The sequence below is a fragment of the Tetrao urogallus genome (genome assembly GCF_951394365.1).
Source record: "Tetrao urogallus genome assembly, chromosome: 14".
NCBI lineage: Eukaryota > Metazoa > Chordata > Aves > Galliformes > Phasianidae > Tetrao > Tetrao urogallus.
The window spans coordinates 9,415,348-9,437,971 of NC_136827.1; positions in this window are offsets into that span (position 1 = coordinate 9,415,348).

Sequence of the window (22,624 nt, forward strand, 5' to 3'; positions counted from 1 at the left end):
CAGATCTTGTCCATTTACTGACTGATTTGCTTTTTTTTAGTAGAAAATCATGCCATTTATAAGTAATTTAGATATTGGGCCATAACTTTCATTTGATGAATGGTGAATTATAGACAATTTTTCTTGCAAACACCTTATTGTGTGGTAATTTTCTCCTTCATCTCCTTTATGTGAAATGTAGATAAAGTGCCACTATGATAGGAAAAAAAAAAAAGGCTTTAATGTCAATATTGATGTCAATCTCTAGCTCACAAGTTGGAGGAAGCTGTTATATAAACTTGCCACGCACAATTGCTTCACGTAACAACATGATGTGTGGCTAATGAAAACAAATGTTAGCTCCTTGCCATGAATTATAAAGTAATACAAACACATTTCCAGCTGGGCAAACCACTATCAATGCATTAAACAGCTTTTACAACTGAAATGAGGTATCAGGCAATTGAATGATCACAGCAGGAAACTATGAGCACTACAAGAGCAGCTCCACACAGCACGTTAATCCTAACAGAACATAACCTCCGACTCAGACCAAAAGTATCTACTGGGAGAATAATTATCTGTGAAATGTTGGAGATACTGCTCGTTACCTGTACATTTTATTACATAAAGCATTGGTATGATAGATGTTGTTCTTTCCAGGCTGGGATTGAGCCTTCTCTTTAATACCCAGAAGGTCTGGGGACATTTGTCCTTACCAGAATCAATGAAGATTGCTAAGTAAATCGCACCTTGTATTCTACATCTTTCACTGCTAAATGATTTATCCATGGAAGAAATATATGAGAGATAATATTAACTTTCTTCTGTATTGTCTGTCCCCACTGCTGACCTGACAGTTCTCTAGAGAATTTGGCCTGTATAACATTGTCATTAGTTCTTTTTATATTCAGTTTAACTCACGTTATATATGTGTGAGTACAGCCTTCAGGACTGAAAAAGTGAAGGCAAGGAGGAAGGTGAATTTGCACAAGTTCTGTATTTTCTGCTTCACCTGCATTACTTAACACCAGAATTTTCAGCAGAATGTCTGTATGGGAGCTTATCTGTTGCCAAATAATTAATCATTGAAAAGCTTTCTGTACAACCATGCAGACAGCCTGGACATCAGGTATGATTCTGTTTCCTTCCATCCATCTTTTGCCCACACTTCTGTAATATAAAAGATCTGACCCCATGCCAATTGAAATAAGCATTCAGCATATTGAGTACCAGATTTGAACCAAGTTACCTCCTTTTTATATGTGAAGGTATAAATGTAACTGAGCATTAAATGAATCAGCAGAGTTGATCAAATCAAAGACTGGAGATTTGATGAGGATGAAGATTTCCAGTAGGTGCAACCTATAGGACCTATAAAGAGCTCACTTGCTTGATTCATGCAAACAATCCTGGAGGGCATTTTGAGCAAAGCATGGCTTAAAATAGAAGCCATGAAAGCTGAAGATACATAACAGTAATGACTCTCTTAGTCAAGGCTTTTTGATTTTCAATAATATAACACTTCAATACATCAGTCCCTTGGCAGCAGTTTTTATTTTCTAATTGGCAATTCAACCATAGTATGCTTGAGTGTGTAGGCACAGGGCATATATATTAAAAAGCCAAACCTTCATTAGCATTGTACACTGTCACTGCCACTCATGTGGGTGTTTATAATAAAGCAAGATACAGTTCTGTAGCTTTCCACAGGTCAGCAACTGAGAGTCAGCTTCACATACGGAGCTCAAGGACCTGTTCATTGCTTCGACAAATGGAAGTCACTGCTATGTTTTGAATATATCACACGTAATCATCAATACACACCACACTGGGAGAGCTAACAACACTAATTTTTTTGAGCAGATAATAGGTAAGAACAAAAGTAACTTTAAGAAAGCATGAAATAAGAGGGTTTTTTTATCTTCAAACCACTGAAATTGTTAATAAAATGAAATGCCTAATGATTCACTGAACTCTTTGATTTGAAAGGCAGAAAGTCTAAGAGATTTAAAATACCGTTCCTTCTGAGGAGCAATTACATGTGATTTAATCAGCCATGCATTTTAAAAAAAAGATGTAGAAGCTATTTTATGTAGGAAGCAAAATGACTCATTAAATGAACCTTCACCATAGGGGAAAAAAATCCATGTTACCCTTAAAGTAGTGAATGTGATTTAAAGAAATACGCAGTGAGATTTAACAGCAAAGATTTCAGGACTGGAAAGTCACCCAAGTTCATTCTGAAGCTGTCAGACAAAAGAAGGTTTAAAACTTGATGTCACAGTCATGCACGATGGGTATCTTGGAGATTTTTGTCAATATGGAGACAAGCATAGCAGGAACACGCAAGTCCATGTATTAGCCTTTGTGTTTCATCAACTGCTGAAGCTAGTACTAGCTCTCAGAGCTCTGTGACTTGCCAATGACTGCTGACACCAGCTTTTGCAGTAGTCATCAACTAGAATAAAACTGAGCTGACAATTAGGTAACATGACTGGAGAAGAAAACTGAACAAAGTAAGTATGTATTGTAGGTAGGAAGGTAGAATGCATGAAGCATCTACAGCTTTTTGTTCTTTTCTGTTTTTTGTAAATTTACCTATAAAACAAATATTTGTGCATATAAACTGTTCTTTTTTTTTTTTAATTCAAAACTCAGGGCTTACAAATGAATAGTGGATATGCTATAAACAAGCAAAAATACAGCAATTCTTGAGGTAGTCATCTTCTTTTGTTGCCTCTCTTCACAACTGGAAGCTCAGAAAATACTTCAGTATAAAGAGTACCTGAATAATAATGGGTGTATTTAGATATGGAGGAAGCCTGAATATCAAGGTCTCTTGAGTATACAGAATAAAACCCATTTTTAAGTTTCCCACCAACGGAATGTTTCATGTGTATGAACTTACATGTATGAAAGCAGCAACAAGGTTTATGGCTGCAATAAAGCAATATTTTAAAAAATCTACTGTATTGAATGGATATAAATATTATGATGAAATAATTTTGTCTGGAAGAAAATACAGTTTATGAGCTAAGAGCCACTAAATGAATGTCCATTTTTTGTATGTACTGTATCTCAGTTAGAAGTTCTAATTTTCTTGAACAAACTAGCAAAATTATACATTGAAAGCATTTGCAAGCACCTTTCCCAGACCCACACACACTTGATTCAGCTGTGTGCACATATACCATGAGTTTAATAACAAATGATCAGAGCTTATAATTAATATAGACAGCTCCCTAATTTGCACACAAAATCAGCATAGTTCTTCAAACTAAAAAGGTAGCTTGTTGTATGCATTGATCACAGTTGGAACCATGTTTGTCAGTGGGAATTCAGTGTATCCGAGTGAACACCATAGTTCTGAGAGGTATCTTAACTTTTTTGATAGGAAACAAAAGAAAAAAATGTTCTTCAGTTCTCAGAATAAACCTGTTTTCACTTTGGGAATTCTTTGAAGAATGTTTTGGCAATCTCATTTGTATCAATCAGCCCAGTAAGTAATGGGAGGCATGCCTTTTAGTCCTCCTGCTGCTTTGTTCAGCAAGATGATAGTAATCAAAAGTAGTTGCGTTTGGCTAGTAAGTGTGGGAGGCCACATGGGACATCTTGAATACTAGCATCTACTAACCTCCTCATTCACTGTAATATTTGTAAAGAAATGACAAGAAATAGATAGTGCTTTGTTTTCATACACTTGCAATGTGTATCTTAGAATTGTGCATAAATCACTGCCCCTTGCACGCTGGCAGCTCACCTTGAGATGCTGCTGTGGAACTGCAGAAGGGGGACCTTCCTCACCAGGGGACTCAAAGCAAATTGCTATTTGTGGTGATGTACAGGACCATTTGCAGATGACAAAAGCAGACAATTACTTGCTTTACTCATCTGGGAGCCATATACCTTCAGGACTAAACAGCAATGTGAAAAGTGCTCACTTGCTGATGGGCAGACTGTGTTTTATCCATACCTGGCTCACTGCTTGCTTTTCGCGACACCTTGGGGGCTGCAATATGGAGACTGGGACACATGTTCCTACTTTAGTGGTGCTTTAAATGACACAGAGGAGCCAAGTTTGCTAAGATGAAATCATTCTCCCAGGGCAACATCCTTGCAATTCTGCTTCAGCCCTCTCAGTATTCAAGTGGTTGATATCAGAAGTCTTTTATATTTAAGGGCTCTTTTCTGCCCCCTTTATTATTTCTTCATCCTTCTGCTTCCAAGTACACATCTAAGCAGTAGAGATGACTATGAACACCAGCATTCACTTCCAAAATTTCATGAAGATCAGAGAATGTGTTAATCTCAGCTCCATAACTCTTTTTAGGACCAGCCTAAAATTTTGATTCAAAAACCAAATCTATTTGGATTTCAGGTTGATTCAAATTCATAGTTTTTTCTTAATATAGCCTCAGGGTAATACACACTCTGCCGAATGCACTTGCATGTACCCTTTATGACTGTAGTTTATATTATTATGTCCCTTGGATTTTCTATAATCATTTCAGAATAGATCACTGCATTAGAAGACAAGTTCAACATGCAAAAAAATAGCTACGGTTTTGGGAGTATGGGTGAACTACTGTCCTTCTTTTTGATTGCCATAGTTTGTTTGCTTATTTCTCAGTGACTTTGGATAAAATTTTGATATAAATTCTATTCTGGGTCTACCATTTTCTGACATTAATAGCATTTTCATCCATCATCAAAGTGCTCTCGCCTACAACATTCCCATCTCTAGCTTTTCTTTGATTCTGTCACTTTGCCAAAAAATGTATTAGCATGTATGCATCTGTGATATGGAGAAGACCCAGGGGCCCATTCCTAGGTGTTGTCTCATTGGATTGCTCCTGGATTATGTACTACCAAATTTCAGAAAGGAACTCAATCTACTAATTAGTGAATTGCTGACATAGATGGCATAACTCTCAATTATTTGCATATTGCTGTTGATTTTGATCAGTTTCATGACAAAAAATAGATATATTCATATACAATTTTCAGTGATAAACCTAATGTGATTCTCAGTTATTTTTTTGCTGCCACTGACTTCTTAAAACATGTGTCCAATCCTCAGTAGCCTACATTAGCCTGTCTTAGCATATACACACCTGTTATGATATTCACAATATTCCAACACTCTTAAAATTACTACAGTTACTAGACCTGTGGCCTTGTAAAGGAGAAACGTCTCACAGACTGAGATACTGCACAATTCACCTTCCAGTGATAGACACTCAACAACACGTTGGGAGCGCTGTGGAGGCAACAGACAGGAGTAATAAGAGAGATTTATTACTGAGAAAAGACTTTCGTGACCTAAGAGGACAAACGCCCTCATGTTCAGAGAACTGTTTAGCAAGGAAGTCAACCATTCTGTCGATACAACAGGCTGTTCTACCACAGCCTCGCAGGTACAAAGACGCTCTCAGTCTTCATCCTTCCACCAGGAGCCTGATCAGCGATGGTTAAATATCAGAATATCTTTCTCCAGATTATCTTTGCCTGCTTGTCTCCCAACAAAATACTGCTATTTCTGATCAAACACTCTTTCTTCTTAAACTTTTCTGTAGATTAACTATTTAGTGTTTCCTCATGTCATTACTATTTAAGATGTAAGACTTTTAAAAAATAATCAGTACCTTAGAAAATTTCAAGCTCTGTTGTTATGGTAATATTATTAAGATCAGTATTTTTATTACCATAATTCCCAGGTTTTACAAGGAGAAAAGTAATGAGTAATAAAATAGTACAATTGAATCATTTAAATCCATAAAAGTTTTCAGACTGTATGAAAACTACTGAATGAAGCCGTGATATGAAAGATAATATCTGCCTGTTCGTAAGCCTTCAATAATCTATAAGTACAGAGGCACTGAAAATAGGATGTTGAATGTGAAAAGAATTTTCTTTTCTCTATTAATTTTTTAGGGCACGTGCAGGACTGTGACAACAGTGCAGCAAGCGAGGGAGTTCTCAGTCTTGGCAGCAAAGGAAATATTGGCTCATCTATCAATGGTGTGGATAATCTTTGGTGACATCATATATAATCTCATGACACAACCAAAACCAGCAAAAGTTATAGAAAATTATATAAAGTTATTTTTGCCCCCGTCTTGTGGAAAAAATACCACGAGTTCAGTCCATCTCAGTCATTCTTTGCTATTTGGAGCCAAGTCCCCAGAGAAACAAGTCTTGAGGAATTTCTAGCACTTTCTCTTAAATTTCCCCTGTTACTAGTCCCAGCTGGTGGTTTTCCTCCCCATGTCTGCCAATATAAGCTGGCAGAAGCTCACAAAATACTTTACTGGGTATCCTTATCTCCCAGGTGGCTCAGCAGAAGTGCTCCTCACCTCATGAGGTTGAACATTTTGATTCATCTCTCGTGCCCACCTGAACAGCAGGAATGTTTTTACAAGGCCTAGAGATATTCAGCTGTGGTGACATATGCAGGCAGGGAATGCAGGTTGTTCACATCAATAAGTGTATTTTTAATTAAGAATTAACATATTGAGAAACTACACTTTCATCTTTGTCAACTTTGGACATAATTCATTATTTTCTCCATCAGTTACCTCTTACCAATCTTTTCCTAGGACAGAACATTCATTATATTCTCCTCACACAAGGGAAGTGTTTACACTGTCCTTTTGCTAGCAGCAAAATGCTTTATCCACCAGCTGAATTGCTGTACCCTTTATAATTGCTCAGCCTAATTAACACTCCAGTAAATTACACACCTGCTCTACCTTCCCATCCCTGCACTCCTGCTCTTCTGCACTGATGCTGTTGTTAAAAATGTTAAAATATTTCTGAGCTGTCTGAGCCTTCCTGGAGACCAGAGCTCGCTGCGTGCTGTGCTTTTCCATGAAGAAACAGGAAGATGCAGGCAGGCTCAGAACTCTGTGACACTGACTATTTTTAGAGTCCCCTTTTTCTGAGAAACTTGTTTCCCATGAGAAATGAATCCTCCAGGGAAAAAAAAGTCGTTTCCACCTCATTTGTTAATATAAAATATCTTTGCTTTTGGCTTCCTGCTACGGAGCACAGAACTGCTGCATCTTGTTAATTTTGCAGTATCGCTAAATGACACTGAGATTTATCTAGAAGGAAACCAAATTTAGTCTTATTGCATCGTAGCAAAAGTTATATGAAAAAAGAGCATAAAAGGAAATAAAAAATGTTTTGCTCTTGGAAAGATTTGTTCTCTGAAACCAATGAATTTTCTATACAAAAGTTAATCAACGCATTGACCTTAGGACACAGTCAAAGATGGTGATGCAGACATTCAGAAAGGGAATTAAATCCTCTACAAAACTGAAACGTCACTTCAAAAGAGTAAGCAAAAGACCAGAATATAAGAAAAACAGAGTTACCGTTAATGGACCTGTAAAACTCTGCAAGAACAAGACCTTCAGGCTGCTGTTGGAAGCTATAAATTTAAATTATGGGTATGTTCCTTTCTCTTTAATATCTTCCCTGTAACAGTGGACACCCTGGGATCATCATCCCCCTGCGACATGTATTCACACTGACTGGGCTGGACCGTGCACACAGAGTGACTGTGAGCAGAGCTATTTCTACCTTCATTTAAAATAACAGACTGGAGCCAGACTGCCTCTGGCTGTACGGCTGAGTCGTGGCAGTAAGGCTGGAGATGCACACGGTGTGATACAGGATGTGATATCTCCAAAAAAAACTGCCAGTACCAAGGATATCAGTCAAGTATATCCTGACTGAGTAGGAGTTGCTAGGGATATAGCATCAATATTTAAACAGTAGTACAGGCAAAAGGATAGGTTAAAGAAAGGTCAGCGTATTGAAACTTCAGATTGAGATACAAAATTAGCAATCAGTATAGCTTGCTAGCTTTGAAAGGAAAACTCACCATTTCACCAAAGATACTTCTAGAGGACATGCTGTTAGCATCAATGATGTTGGCAACAAGAAGTTTTCTGAGGTAACTGCCAGGCAAAGAAGTAGCTGAAACAGATAGTATGAAAATGCCTGAGCACGTTTTGACAAGACTACATTCTACTGGGGGGGGAAAAAAAGAAGAAAGTGATTCTACCTGGAGAGACAGCACAACAAAACCAAAAATCTGTCATGAAACAGAACTGCCATCCTCTTGCAGCTCCAGAACTGTCACAGATTCACAGTGTGAATGCAGCCAACCAAATTTTCACCAGGACAAAAATTTCAGGACAAAATTTTCACCAGTGCCCAAAAATGTTGCTGCCTCAATATGTGGATCTATCAGGTCTTGCTTGAAATCCTGTCTTTATTTCTGCTACAATGCACATTGTTTTACAGAAACATCCACAAGAATAAGTCCCTGCCAATCTCTTCGTTTTTGAGCTAGCAGAACGCATACGAACATTACCTGCAATAACACAGAGCACCATGGGTCTGCCAAAATGATGAGAATTGAATGGTGCTAAAAAGTCAAAAGACTTGAAGCAGGGACTGACATCTGAATGGTAGTGCTGTGTTTCTGTTGTCAGGAAAGCCCAGTTCGGAGTCTGCCAGGGGGATTTTGCTGCTTTTATCATGACACTTCAGCTATCCGGAGCAGGCCAGGCACCAGAAGCCAACCATATTAAAAAAAAATGAGTTAAGCAAGAGTCTGTAAAAGGCAATGAAGCCATTCTGCGATTCATGCCAGCTCCAGCAGCTGCTCCATGCTGATACCTGTCTGTGCAGCCTGGCCATCTGGGTGACAATGGCAGATGCGCTCCCACCTTGGTATCGTCATCACGGTACTCAGATGACCTACTGGAATTAAAAGAAATTGAAAATTCGCGAAATATCAGAACATTTTTTTCCACAGAAACATCGCACTGTCTTAAAAAAAGAGCAGGGGCACAGAGTGAGGCTTGCATCTGCAGATCTATGGTGTGTTTCACAATGTTTGGGGCTTTTCTCGCATGGTTAAAGCTCCAGAAACTGAAGTACTGGTACGAAAGCCAATGTAAACTGGAACAAAATAAGAAAGAAATTCAGAACATGCTTTCACTTTGAAAATTATTCACTTAGAAATATTTTCCTGTAGGTAGCTTTCACTGTGAAATGAAAGTTGACTTAAAAATTGAGGAACAAAATTCCTCATTTAAGATAATCTTCAAATATTTTAAAAATTCAAAGTTTTATAAAAATTATGAGTGAAGAAAATTGTCGAAACGGGTCTTTTCTTTTGATGGATATTAGAACAAATATAGATAAACCAATGTTTTCTGTTTAAATAGTTTCAGAAAAATATCCATCCAGGTGTGATAGTCACGGAAAAGATTACCAATTATGTCTTACTGAATAAGTCTGATTGCATAGAGGTGGCACTTTGCTATCAGTTTCTCCAAAATCAACATCTAGAATTATTTGCATTGAAAAACAGCTGAACTGTGATATTAGGTATCAGCAATAGAAGTGATCCTGTACAAGCTCTTTAAAAAAAGCAAAATATTTTTCTGCATTCAGACTCAGTGCATACTGTTCTGTAACTCCTGCAGTGGGAGATAAGTAGTACAACCAAAAAAAATCTATCACAAATTATACAGCATTTGCCTTCTTTTCTTTCCCTACAAGATTGCATTTCCATAATTCTCTCTGACCCCATTATCATCTTCTACTTTCCTATTCCTTCCAGAGCTGAAACATCTGAACAGTCCTAGTATTTCCTGCCTTGCACTTCCTATGCCCCATCCCACTGTACACAATTGCTTCTGGATGTTTTTGCCTTAACATAACCACATATCAGTTATTCTTGTTCGTCCTCTGAAATTTTTAGATACAATGCTTAAGTGTCCGTGGATATTTACACACGCATTATGCAATTAATACAGGATGTAGAGTGTTTCTTAAGATAGGTTATGGCTTGAGAATGAGAAGGATGATCATCTCGTGTCAAGCACTGCTGGTCTTATGTTTCTCTCTGGACCAAAGAGAGGATGGTGCCCCCACAAAAGCACAAATGCTTCTGGGTATTTCATGCATTTGGTGAATTCAACAGTATTTGGAACCCATTTCAGATATTAGCTGACAAAACGATCCATCAGTTAATCTCATTCTGGCAAGTCCTTTCATTACTGAACTGGAATGCATACAGCATGAATAATAGAAATGACCCATTAAATCATCTCCAGCAATTTTCTGCAGCTATCAGACATATGCAGCTTGATTTTCCTCTGACTTATCCCTCATTCAAAAAGATGAATCTCAGTGATTTCAGCATATTAATCTTGATTAGCCCTCATTAACTTACCACATATTGTATTTATTTTAATATATTGAGCCTCTTCAAAACACAGACAAAAAGCAGAGAGAAGATTCAAACCGCCCCTTGGAGGTGGGGCTGTCTCCATGTTCTTTAGTAGAAGCTCCGAAAATTCTGCCTTCCTGGGCTGTACTGGCAGATTTTCATTCATAGACCAAAACAGGGATTTAGACATCTAGCTCACATGTATAAACCTATACGGAGATGCCTAAATTTAATAGTCACCATTTTACACTGAACTGGGCGCACACTGCAGTCTGGCTTTGCACACAGCACAGATGGATCCTCCTTTCATAAGAAGTAGAAGAGCTTCACACATTGTGTCTCCACGTATCTCCACAAGCTCACTGAAGTTTGTTTAATGGTAACAAAGGCCCACAGAGCTGCTCTCAAATGTGAAGGAATTGACTTAATTCAGCGTCGCAGTTTGTTGTTTCCTCAGAACGGTGCCCCAGGCTATAATGCAATCACTGCTGCTGTACTAAATTTCAAGTTAGATCTTCTATCGACAAAAGACAAGGAGTATCATGCAGAGCAGCATGAAGCTAAATTTAGTGTGGATTAATTTTATCAACAAACACGCTGTAAATCTTTTCTTTCTTTTATATTTTTTTTTTAATATTTTTGCAAACATGTAAAGCGCAGATAAAATCAAATCGTGTATCTCTTTGTGTCCAAAGAGAAAGTAAGGGCAAAATTCGATGGACCACAGAGAGACGCTCATTGGCATTTTTCTTTTGACTCCCAGCAGCAATAATTTCCTCCAAGTAGCTTGACTATTACAGAGAAGAATGACTGCACAGTACCACAAACCTGATGGAAACTCAAGCAAATCTGTCTGGGAAATCTGCCTGCATCAGGCTTGCAGCAATCCAATCTACAACTTTCTGTATATTTTTATGCCAGGCTCTGTAAGAGGAGACTCAGGAAGATTTCCCAAGTCTGAATCTTGAGAACAGCAGAGTGGCTATCCTATTTATAGATATTGCCTCAAAGAAACAGTGTACTGCCCAGCAGCATCTGTGCCCAAGGAGTTTTGGTCAGGCAAGCAATGACGTGATTGCTGGCACTGGAAAGATGAGCCATTGCCCAGGTTTTAGGAACATATCACACTCTATTCAGAAGGATTTGTAGGCTAAACTAGAAATGTGCACCACATCTTCCTGGCACGCAGTGCAGTTTGGTGTATTTTTCTCCATTCCATTCATACAAAGCAAGAATTTGTATCTGGGATACTGTGTCTGAAGAGATTAATACCTTTTAATTTAATGTAGGGGAACAGTTCCGTTCTCATGGGATTCATGGTTCAGCAGCAAATGCCTGGTAACCCTAATTTTAAAAAAGCTGTCTGAAAGCAACCACACAACTTCATGCTGTCATTTTAAATGATAGAGCAATTTCAAACATTAAGCACAGCACCAAAGGGTTTTAGTAGAAAATTGTAATGGGGGTCAAGTGGTTTTATTTCAAGATTCGCCCTGCATTAATTTATCTGAACTTTCTTATTTTCGTACAACTTGTGAAACTTCTGAGGCCATGTAGTTCTCAGCAGTGGGTATTACTGGATAATTTGATGCAGTTAATAGAATAATAGAAGCGAATCATTTCCTAGAAAAGAAGGAGCAAAATGTCAGTTATATTAACAAGAAATACCACCAACTAAAAAGGCTATCACAAGTGGCATCTCCACTTTATTATATCAAAACAAAAACCTCCTTTAAAACCCATCCTGACAAAACCTTGTGCATTTCATAGAATCACAGGATCATCTGAGTTGGAAGGGACCCTTAGAGGTCATCTCATCCAACGCCCTGCAATGAACAGGAATATCTCCAGGCATCCCGAAAGGACGTCATCATCCTCTAGCGTTAACTGCAGTGGTCATAAACCAAGGAAATAACCTTCCTGGAACACCCATCCACATTTGGCAGAAGGGTGAAACGGCAGTGAAGGGATCAAATGAGTCAGTAGAGAGGGTGAGATGGGAACCCCCGTGTGGGGCTGAGCAGCTCTGGCTTTGCATGGTCAGTGCCCTTGGCCATGAAGCATGACAAAAACAGGGGGTTGAATCTGCATGGAGCGCTCACAGCCCCTCCATTCACCTGCACTCCCCTCTTTACATTTTTTCTCTCCTTCATCACTTGGAGAAGGGGAAAGGGCGTATAAAGTCTTGGTTCTGTATTCTGGTTTTTTTTTTTTCTGATTTTTTTCTGTTAACCCCAATGTAAGACTGCTGTCACACTCCTTCTTCACACAGCATTTTGAATTGCTTGGAGCTGCAGTCTGTAGAAGCTTTCCCAGCCTTGATGGGCACAGTTCCAAGTCTTTATTCCTTGATTTTCTGTGAAAATTAACCGAGCAGCTTTCTTGTCCTGTTCACCCATAGAAGTGACTTATGTATGAAAACTATCTGCTTATTTCAGCAGTCAGACAGCTTGCTTTGTTAGTGCAGAGACATACGCTGTATAGGATTTTTCTTCCTGCTGTGCTTTATTTCTGAATCCAAGGGGATTATTAAAAAGGAGGAGCAAAACAAAAGATCAGGTGCACTTTCATCCACCTTCCCAAATGGTGCCACTTCTCATCAGAAAGCAGCAAACATTTCCTGGAAAATCAGTCTTTATGGCTCCCCCGAATCTTTGATCAAAGGTCTCAGAAATAAACTGATTCTGTGAACATCCATCTATTTGACGTGCAAATTGTGCACTTAAAAAAAAACTAAAATTAAGCCCTATACTTGTCAGTTCAATATAACACTTCATTCTTTCCTGATCCATTTGAAACCACCTTGAATTTGACACAACACATCTGAATTTACTTAAATCCTACATTCGGTTGGTGTGGTAGCATGGTAGGTTAATGACACTGTAATTAAAAAAATACACTTCAGTTTCTCCAGGAATTAATTGGATTTTAATCCTTAACTTTACTTAATTAAATGACTATTTCTGAGCAACTGTTTAATTTGTTTTGGAAATTTTTTGCATACGTGGAAAGGAATACATTTTAAACTGTTCTCTTTTTGCAATGTGTTTTACATTCCTGATATATCCCACTCAAACTTCAGCATTTACCTCTGTTTATATCCAGGACCCAGCTCGCCCACAAGTTATCCCAGCTGATACCCTGAAAAAGCTGAAAGAGACGAGTGGAAAGGCAAGTGCACTGGAAACACCAGTTGCAATTGCAGGACACTCAGTCCTGGCCCTTCTGGCTATCTCTATGGGATCCACTTTATGCCTGGGACAGCACTGACTCGAGTCCCCAGGAATGGGTGTTAAACTTGGCCAGTAGCATTTTGTTTCAGCTGCAGGATCTGAACTGAATAAAATGAAAAATCCTTTTCATAGAGCTCCAGTATCCTTGCCTGGAGCAATCTGGGTGGTGCAAGGAATTCTTCTTTTAAACATGTATGTTCCAACAAACAAAGCCCTTCCCTTTATTTTTAAAGATGCCAGTTTCTTCAAGTATCTTAGAGCATTTTTAGGAGAATTTTCCATTAAAAACTTAAAAAGCAGCAACAAATGTTGTCCTCAAAACTAATCCCATCAATGAGAAAGAGCCAGTTCCAGCAAAACTCCCACTCAGTTTTCTTTTAAATACTCATTTTAATATGGCCGAGCACATATCAGACTGTTTCAAGATGTAAGCTAACTGTAGCAAAACTGCAATAAAAAATGCATAATCCAAACACCAGAGCTTCCACTGAGTCTAAGCATAGCTGGTAAGCTCATAAGGATCCATCTGAGGATAAAAACATTTGCATTTGTAAGTTGCATTTCAAAGCTTTTATACCCGTTTGAGAAGCCTTGTAGACCTTTCTCTTGAAATTTCAGAAATTTATGGCACTCATATCACAGATTGTGATGGAAAATAGTTGAGGAATATTAATAATAGATCATAAATATAGGATGTTCATATCGATTATCTCATTAAATCAGACACATTCTGCTCAGCTTTGTTTCTTCAAGCTTCTGCTTAGGGAAGCTGTTCTCAAGAGAAAACAGAAAGGAAAAGTTTGTACTCTTAAGATCTGATTATTCAAAAGGGAAAGGAACAGAGCAGGCACTTGGGGGTGTTGAGAGCCTCATTGTCATTACTTTCGAATTAGTGTCTTTCTGCTAAAGGAATCCATACAGTGGAAAGGTACATGAAGGCTATGAATAGAGAGATAGAGAGATAGAGAGATAGAGAGATAGAGAGACAGAGAGATAGAGAGATAGAGAGATAGAGAGATAGATAGATAGATGGACGGATAGATAGGGAAATTACAGAAAGGAAGGAAGGGAGGAAGGGAGGAAGGGAGGAAGGGAGGAAGGGAGGAAGGGAGGAAGGGAGGAAGGGAGGAAGGGAGGAAGGGAGGAAGGGAGGAAGGGAGGAAGGGAGGAAGGGAGGAAGGGAGGAAGGGAGGAAGGAAGGAAGGAAGGAAGGAAGGAAGGAAGGAAGGAAGGAAGGAAGGAAGGAAGGAAGGAAGGAAGGAAGGAAGGAAGGAAGGAAGGAAGGAAGGAAGGAAGGAAGGAAGGAAGGAAGGAAGGAAGGAAGGAAGGAAGGAAGGAAGGAAGGAAGGAAGGAAGGAAGGAAGGAAGGAAGGAAGGAAGGAAGGAAGGAAGGAAGGAAGGAAGGAAGGAAGGAAGGAAGGAAGGAAGGAAGGAAGGAAGGAAGGAAGGAAGGAAGGAAGGAAGGAAGGAAGGAAGGAAAGAAGGAAATGGAGCTAAATGCCTGACAGCTAACTGATTTTTTGTTGTAAATTGTTGCTGCAAATATCCCTAGAAAGCAGTGCTTTTAAGCAGATCGAAATGGATGTTGTGGCTGCCTATTATTTTGTCAGGAATACACCAAATTTGGAGGAAATAACAACTTTGGACCACACTGGCTTTGTCATTTGCTGAAATTGCATTACTGAAATTTGACAGACAGAACAGACAGATACTGAAGAATATAGTATGTTATACACTAACATAGAATCACATGATCATAGGCCTATTGGGTTGGGAGAAATCAACCATGAGCCCATGTCCTCCATACCCACTACCCATAACCCTCAGAGCCACATCTCCATAGTTCTTGAATGCCTCCTGGGACAGTGACTCTACTTCCTCACTGGGCAGCCTGTGCCAGTATATTGCTGCTCTTTCTGAAAGGACATTTTTCCTAACATCCAACCTGAATAGAATCACAGAATAGTACAAAGACTTTGCAATAAAGGACTTTTCAACAGTACAGGATTATTTCTTTTTAGCCATACTGAGTGCCCTGCAAAAGATATTTAGTGTGACACGGAAAACCACAAAATCATTCTTCCCATTTATCCATGTGTTTGAAACTATGGAAGGTGGTGTATCTCTACATTAAAATAATATTATTTTCCTCAAGTCACTGAGGCTCAACACACACCAGCAGGAGCTTTAAAAGTGAGTCTAGAACATCAAATGGGAGCTGTAACATTATACATCCAGTGCAAAGGGCTGATAATTGCTGAGAACGTGCTCATGCCCTTGAGCAGCACCACATCCACACATGGATCTGCAGCACTGAGGACAGCCAAGATCTAAAAACACAGTCAGTGGTTCTTTGGGCCTCCTCCTCTTCCCCTGAAAAAAATAATATCCCTGCTTTTCATCCTGTGCAGAAGTTAGAGCCTCTGCAAATCTTTTGCGGGGGGTTTGTTCCTTGAAAACCTGAACGTGGTACAATCCCACAACTGATGTATTTTTAAAAGTTGCATGGGAGGCGTACACACTACAGAATAAATATTAGTAACAACATGTACAGAAGCATGCCTTGGAAAGATCCCACATTGTTTCTTCTGTGTGATGAGAAAAAAATGCACCTTTGAAATTGTTGCAGTAAACAGATCTCTGTTTCTGATATCATCGTGGCCTTTCATCCACAACTTAGGAGTGAAATTTGTTGGGTGAACATATGTGTAAACACAGTTGTATTTGTCATGTTGTGCATCATTCTAAACAATAATCCAGTGGTTATGATGTATTGCATGAAAAGAATTGCATTTGTGTGTGCAGAAAGAAAAGGTCTTGTGGCATTAAACAAAAAGCAAAGCTGCAGAGATGTAAAACATCCTGTGTACAAGCACATTCTGCATCCACAGACCAGACAGCTTCAATTTTGAACTGTAAATGTTCACTGTAAACCACTCATTCCAAAATAGAACATGCAGAGCTGCCTAATGAATCTACCCAGTAATTTCAAGTAGTAAATACATTTGGGAAGAAACTTATTTTTCCCATAAAATGAAGCAAAAATACCTCATTGAGGAAAATTGTTTGCTATTAATTATTCATTGAGTTGGACTCTTGAAGGGTTGTGTTAGTGTCAGATTTTTGGAGAAAACAACTCTTTATTGTATTGCAGAGAAGATAAACTTGCTTTGAGTCAAATAGGAAGAGATATCACACTCTGCTAGGTAATAACACAGAGCAGATGAGAAAGGAAAACTTAGAGTGATTTTGATTGCTTGGTTATGATTCTGTCCGAGGCTTAGTGTAATTGCTGTAGCAGTCTTACCCCCCAGCCTTTGGGTTTGGTTATTTTTTTAGGTAAAGAGGAATGGAATTGTGTAGAATGGCTCCAGACACATCGTCACAGCCATGCACCAACAGCTCTGCATTGTGCCCTTTTTCTCGTGAGAGCTACTAACCAGTGATACAGATGGACAGTCTTCTACAAAAGCCTACCTAAAAATCAGATGTCTCGAATGGTACTTTAAAATAATCTTTTGTAATTCTGTTCTTATTTCACCCAAAAGCAAAGAAACTGCATGCTTTTCACTCTGCTTTTTCAGTGCAAATTGCAGGGCGTTTAGAACCCACCAAGGAGATAGTTGCTTAAAATGCTGTGTAAAGCAGAAGCTGACGTTTTGGATTTTTCTAAACATTTAGGTAAATGTTATACTAAGAACAAAAAAATACCCAGGCAAAAGTCACTGACCTCTCGAAGTAAAACATATTGTTAAAAATAATGCAATGTCCTTGCTAGCAAAGCAAGTGACCCAAGGCGAATTTGTTCCAAAGCCTGTATACTTGTAGATCTTTGCTTATCAGTGCAGAAAGATAACCAGTGGTGGCTTTGAGCTACTGCTGACTGATTTAATCACAATGATCTGCGCGGTAAGTGGAGTGGAATACTACAAACTAGAGTGCAAATGCAGAACAAAAATCGTCATCTTCAATCACCTCTGTGTTATTTGATTCTTACAAAGGAAATAAGCCCCAGTCAGGCTCCTTGGCTCACTACGTCATTACGATGAGCAGTCATTATTAGGGACCGGATCTGTTGACACTTGGCCCACTGGCTCTCTGTGCTGTAGTAATGATATGTCAAATCTATGCCAGTAGAGTACATTTTCATAACACACAGGTGCTCAGCACATAGAAAGGGACCCTGCTGCTTCAGGTGCTGCACAACATGGGAATCAAGAGAAATCCTTATCTCCAGCTGCCCAGTACAGCAGCTGTAAGAAATAATGCTCTTGGCTCTTATCCTGATCTAGATAGGAACTGTCATGGAATAAGATTCCAGGAGTAAAAGGAGAACTTATTAAAATAATGTAGTGATAAGGGATAAAGACTTCATATCCCATTACAGATCTGCCTGTGTGGAAACCTTGAAGTCTGTGCCCCCTAGAAAGGGGTTTTACTTTATATACATATTTAGTCATGTTTATGTTAGTTATTCTGATTCTTCTAAGTCAATATTCATTTCTATTTCAGTCCTTGTTTTCTCCTGTTGCCTGACTTCTCCTCATCATGTCATTTGCTCCCTGACTCCTTGCATGAATGCCAAAGAAATGTCGCAGAAAATTTTTAGTATTCTGCAGAATGCTACATCCAGTGAATCAGCCACCTGTATCTCCCCAGTCATGCTCCCTGGCAGTCTGGACATTTAACTGTTTTTTAAAGTGCATCTAAACCCAAAAAAAGACAAGGATGTCTTACTTCTCTCTGAACTGATGCTCCTAGCACAGCACTTCTGCAGGACAACATCTGGAATCAGAGGGGGTTTATGGTGCTGAGGGACATGGATTAGCAGACATGGTGGCAATGGGTTGAGGGTTGGAATAGTTGATCTCAGTGGTCTTTTCCAACCGTAATGATTCTAAAATTCAGTAACTGTAACAGATTCCTTTAAGTCAGATTAACCCCTCCCACTTGGCTCCTAAGTGCCCAGATGGATATCTGTAGTTTATATAGTCTCTTCTTTGTTCTTTGATAGCGCTCATCTAAGTGTTGGCTTTGTAACTCAGCCATAATGTGAGGATATTTATGTATTTCACTTTGTGCCAAATAGCATCATGGCCAACTGTGCCAAAAACTTGGAATAGAATTCTTGTCCCAGAAAAGGCAAACCTCCATGTACCTCCAATTTTCCTGCGTAGATGGAGTGACGTGCACAGAGCAATTGTAAGAATTCACTGTTCATCATCAGGTGATGCTTCAAAACTTCATGAGACCATTTTTATTCACATTGATCTTATTGCCTAACACCAATGGCTTGTAGTTTTACACAGACTTATTTACACTGTAGTTACCAACATCTTGAGTTTATGTGATTTTGTGTATGAACACTTGTAATATAAGAAGAAAGCCCATCTTATATTTTTAGATCTGATAGTACACAAGTAATTAGAATATACAGCACTCACAAAAATTAAATTACAGAATGTGACAAAAATTATAAAGCATTTGAAACAAATTAATTCACTCTCTGCCTGTCTTTGATGTATTCAATTGCAATTTCTGCGTATAAACCTCTCATGTTTTATCCATTCTGCAAATTCTTATTTTTGAAGATATGTATTAATTTCTTCACTTCCTAATTATTCTGGAATAATTACATTGTCTGATAGAGGAATAGTGACAGTTTTGAATTTTAAGATGGAAAGCTTTTCACTGTCTGCCTTGTGTTCTGAGTATATATCTACCTGTTGGCAAATCACGAGAGGCCAAAATGGCAGCCTTGGTGAATAGTACAGGCTGGGTTAGGCAACTGTGGTGGAGAGCCTTTATTGACAGTTGTCATGAAGGCATGCACCCCTAGCTCTTGTTATGATTTTGCTTTTTTCTATGTTAATTACATGCATGAGAACAACACAGCCAAGAGCAAAGAAGAGTCCAGCATTAAGGAAAATAAAGAGGAGTAATCAAAAGATGAACTGAATTACAATAACCATCATTTTTTCTCAATCAGATGGTGCCTCCTGGAACAGGTTACATGAAAGCAAAGCTCAGGCTTTACTCTGACATCTTATGGCTGCTCTTACTCAAAGAAACACTCATTTATCTGATCTAGAAGGTGGTTAGAAGGTGTTGGTTATAACCCTAATTCTGCTACTCATACCAGGTCATGAACTACTTGGAGTATGATTTGGTTTGTGATCTGCATCTTGGTGGCTCTAAAACATGCTTTTAAAAATAAAAGAGGAAAACCAATAAATAAGTCAAGAATGTATAGATCTGTGAAGATCTGAAAAAAAAAAAAAAAAGAAGTGATGTTACAAGAATAAAATCCAGGGGCAATTTGTAGAATCACTGCATCTACTTACAAGGGAGAAAAAAAAGAGGTAGAATTTTTCTTACGCTAAATATAGGAGGCAAAAATGATTTGTATATTTGCATGAGTATCTTTTCTCCATTTTACTTTTGCCTTTGACAGATGCTTAGATATATACAATTTCATCAATCAAATTCACTAGCTTTCTTTTCTTCTTCTGTTTATGGAACAGAAAGTTCAGCTTGGTTCCCACAGTAAACTAAATGAGGAATTTAGAGTGATGTGCTTTGGCTCTCCCAGTGCAGAAAAAAACAAAGCAGCATTCTACTGAGTACCTATTTAAGTATAAACATTAAAAGGTCCAGCCCACTAAAACTCTAATATAATCACTTTGATTAATGATTCAATTCACTGTGTTATGTTTACATATTTGAGTAAAAGATAAGTTTGTTTTAATGTCCTGTACCCATTTTACCTAAGGCTTTGAGAAATTGATACTGTTGTTCAGACTTTATGAAGGTATATTTTTCAATAACATAGCATCTTTCAATAGTTAATATAGTTATTGCAGCCCTGGGTATATTCTGGAATATGCAATATGCATGAAATATATTCACAGCTAGGTCAAATACAGATTATACTGTGCCTCACTGGAAAAAATGCCCCTTCAGTTTGCTTTTTTTTCTTTATTTCTGACAATATGAGTGCAAAAGGACATCTGGCATCCTTAATGACAGTGGCAGTGGGAGCACATTTTGGTTTTCATCATAGAATCATAGGGTATCCAGGGTTGGAAGGGACCCATAAGGCTCATTGAGTCCAACTCCTGGCTCATTGAGTCCAACTCCTGGCTCAGTACAGGACCACCCAAAAATAAAAGAAATCCTGCCTGGCTTCCAGATATGAGATATCAGTACTACCTACTCAACAGAGTGGTTTAATCTGGATTTTCAGAAGCTGGAGGCTAAAAATCTTTCACACGAGGCCCTTAGTTTTCATTTCAAGAGTTTTAAAACGGAGGGCACATCGGGAATAAGAAAATGTAATCACCTACTGAATATTCATCATCTCAGTACCTACTGCACTTCTTCTGAGGACTCCTCCACAAAGGGCATTTTGTTGGCTTTTAACCATAGTCAAAACCTGCCATATGGAGAGGACAGTAGCATTATGTAATAAAGGCAAACAGAGGTCTTTGGGAAGACCAGATATTATGCTCCAAAACTGTAATTGCTATAAATAACATCATGTAGATTCTGTATTTACACTGTTTCAGGGCTTTCAGCACACTATTTACACATAACATATCTGCACATTTGCTATTCAGAAAGGATTTTTACTTAACTGCTTGTAGAAAAACTCATGCAGGGACATGCAAAAAGAAAATATCGAGCTGTATTTTTCTGCTTCTACTATCAGCAGCGGAAGTAGCAGTCCTGTTATCAGAGCTGTCATGGGCAGTTTGATGGATTGATTTTATGAGTAAAGCAAAAGAAGAAGAAAGGTTAAACAGACAGAAAACTCATACCACGAGGCCCTGTGCTGCTGATGATCACAAGTCAGCATATAAAACACTGAACCAAGCTAAAGGTGCTCAAGAAATGCGGAGATGTGGCACTGAGGGATGTGGTTAGTGGGCATAGTGGGGGTGGGTTGGGGTTGAATGCGATGATCTTACAAGGTCTTTTCCAACCTTAGTGATTCTATGATTCTCTTGCACGTAGCCCCTCATGACCTGGCTCAAAATTTCTATTTTCTTACACTTATCATCCATCCTAAAGACACGTTAGTGACATCTGAAATCAGGATGGCACAATTGGATGGCAGTAAATGTGGACATACCATCACAAACTCACTTTAGCAAAATCTTTGAGAGCAACAGATGGAATTTGCTAAATAAATTAACCTACAGTTGTGCTTCTGCTTTTCTACTTCTTGTGTCATCGCTTGATTTTAAGAACTTCCCAACACACTTCCAGCTGCAGAAACAGCTTTATCTATCGGCCACAGGGCTCAGCTTAGTGCTGCAGGCTCTTGGCAGTATTTCAGGGCTGAGCAGAGCTGAACCAGAGAAGGCCATGAACATATCTCACAGGATCTGTGGGAAACCACTGCAAGAATACGAGTTGTGCCTCCCCTTGCCTCCCCTTCTAACTTCACTGCCACTTTGTGCCAGCTCTCTTACAAAGCTGTAGCAGCTGAAGGCAACACATTACTGCTCAGCCTTGCTCCTGCTTTCATATAGATGCAGAAAAGCCAGTGTTTCAGTTGAAGCACAAGAGTAAAATTGATGGCAGGCTTCAGTGGGGATTGCTCTTGAGTCCATTTCAGCAACGTTTACTTTAAAGTTTACTTTAAAAACCCATGCAGTCAATTTTGGTAGGACCACAAAAGCTTAAGCACCCCGCTGAATCAGAGCCCTTCTGCACCCGTGGCTACAGGCTGATCACTGTTCAGACATCACCTGTGGGGAACCACTGGCTTTCAGACACCAGGAGCCCTCCAGCAGTATGAGCAAAGGAGGCAGCAGCAGAGGATTAAAGGGCTGAGTTATCAATCAGTCAGTTGTTAGTTCTGTGTTAACAGCAATGTCAGGACATGCAAATCAAAGCTGTTTGTTAAGAATCTTCAGGAAGGATTTAAAATATAGCGGTACTATTTAAAATCCATTTTGGGATATGTTAATACTTTATTACAAATGTAAATTGATATTAGGCCGCGCGAACCTTTTTTTCGTGTTATGCAAATTCATTATAAAATATGTTAATGTGGTTCCTGACACAAATCAGGAGAACGTGTTAACTAAGATTAATGTTAAAAATAATAATTTCTAAACTTTGTGATTATAGATAAGGCTGC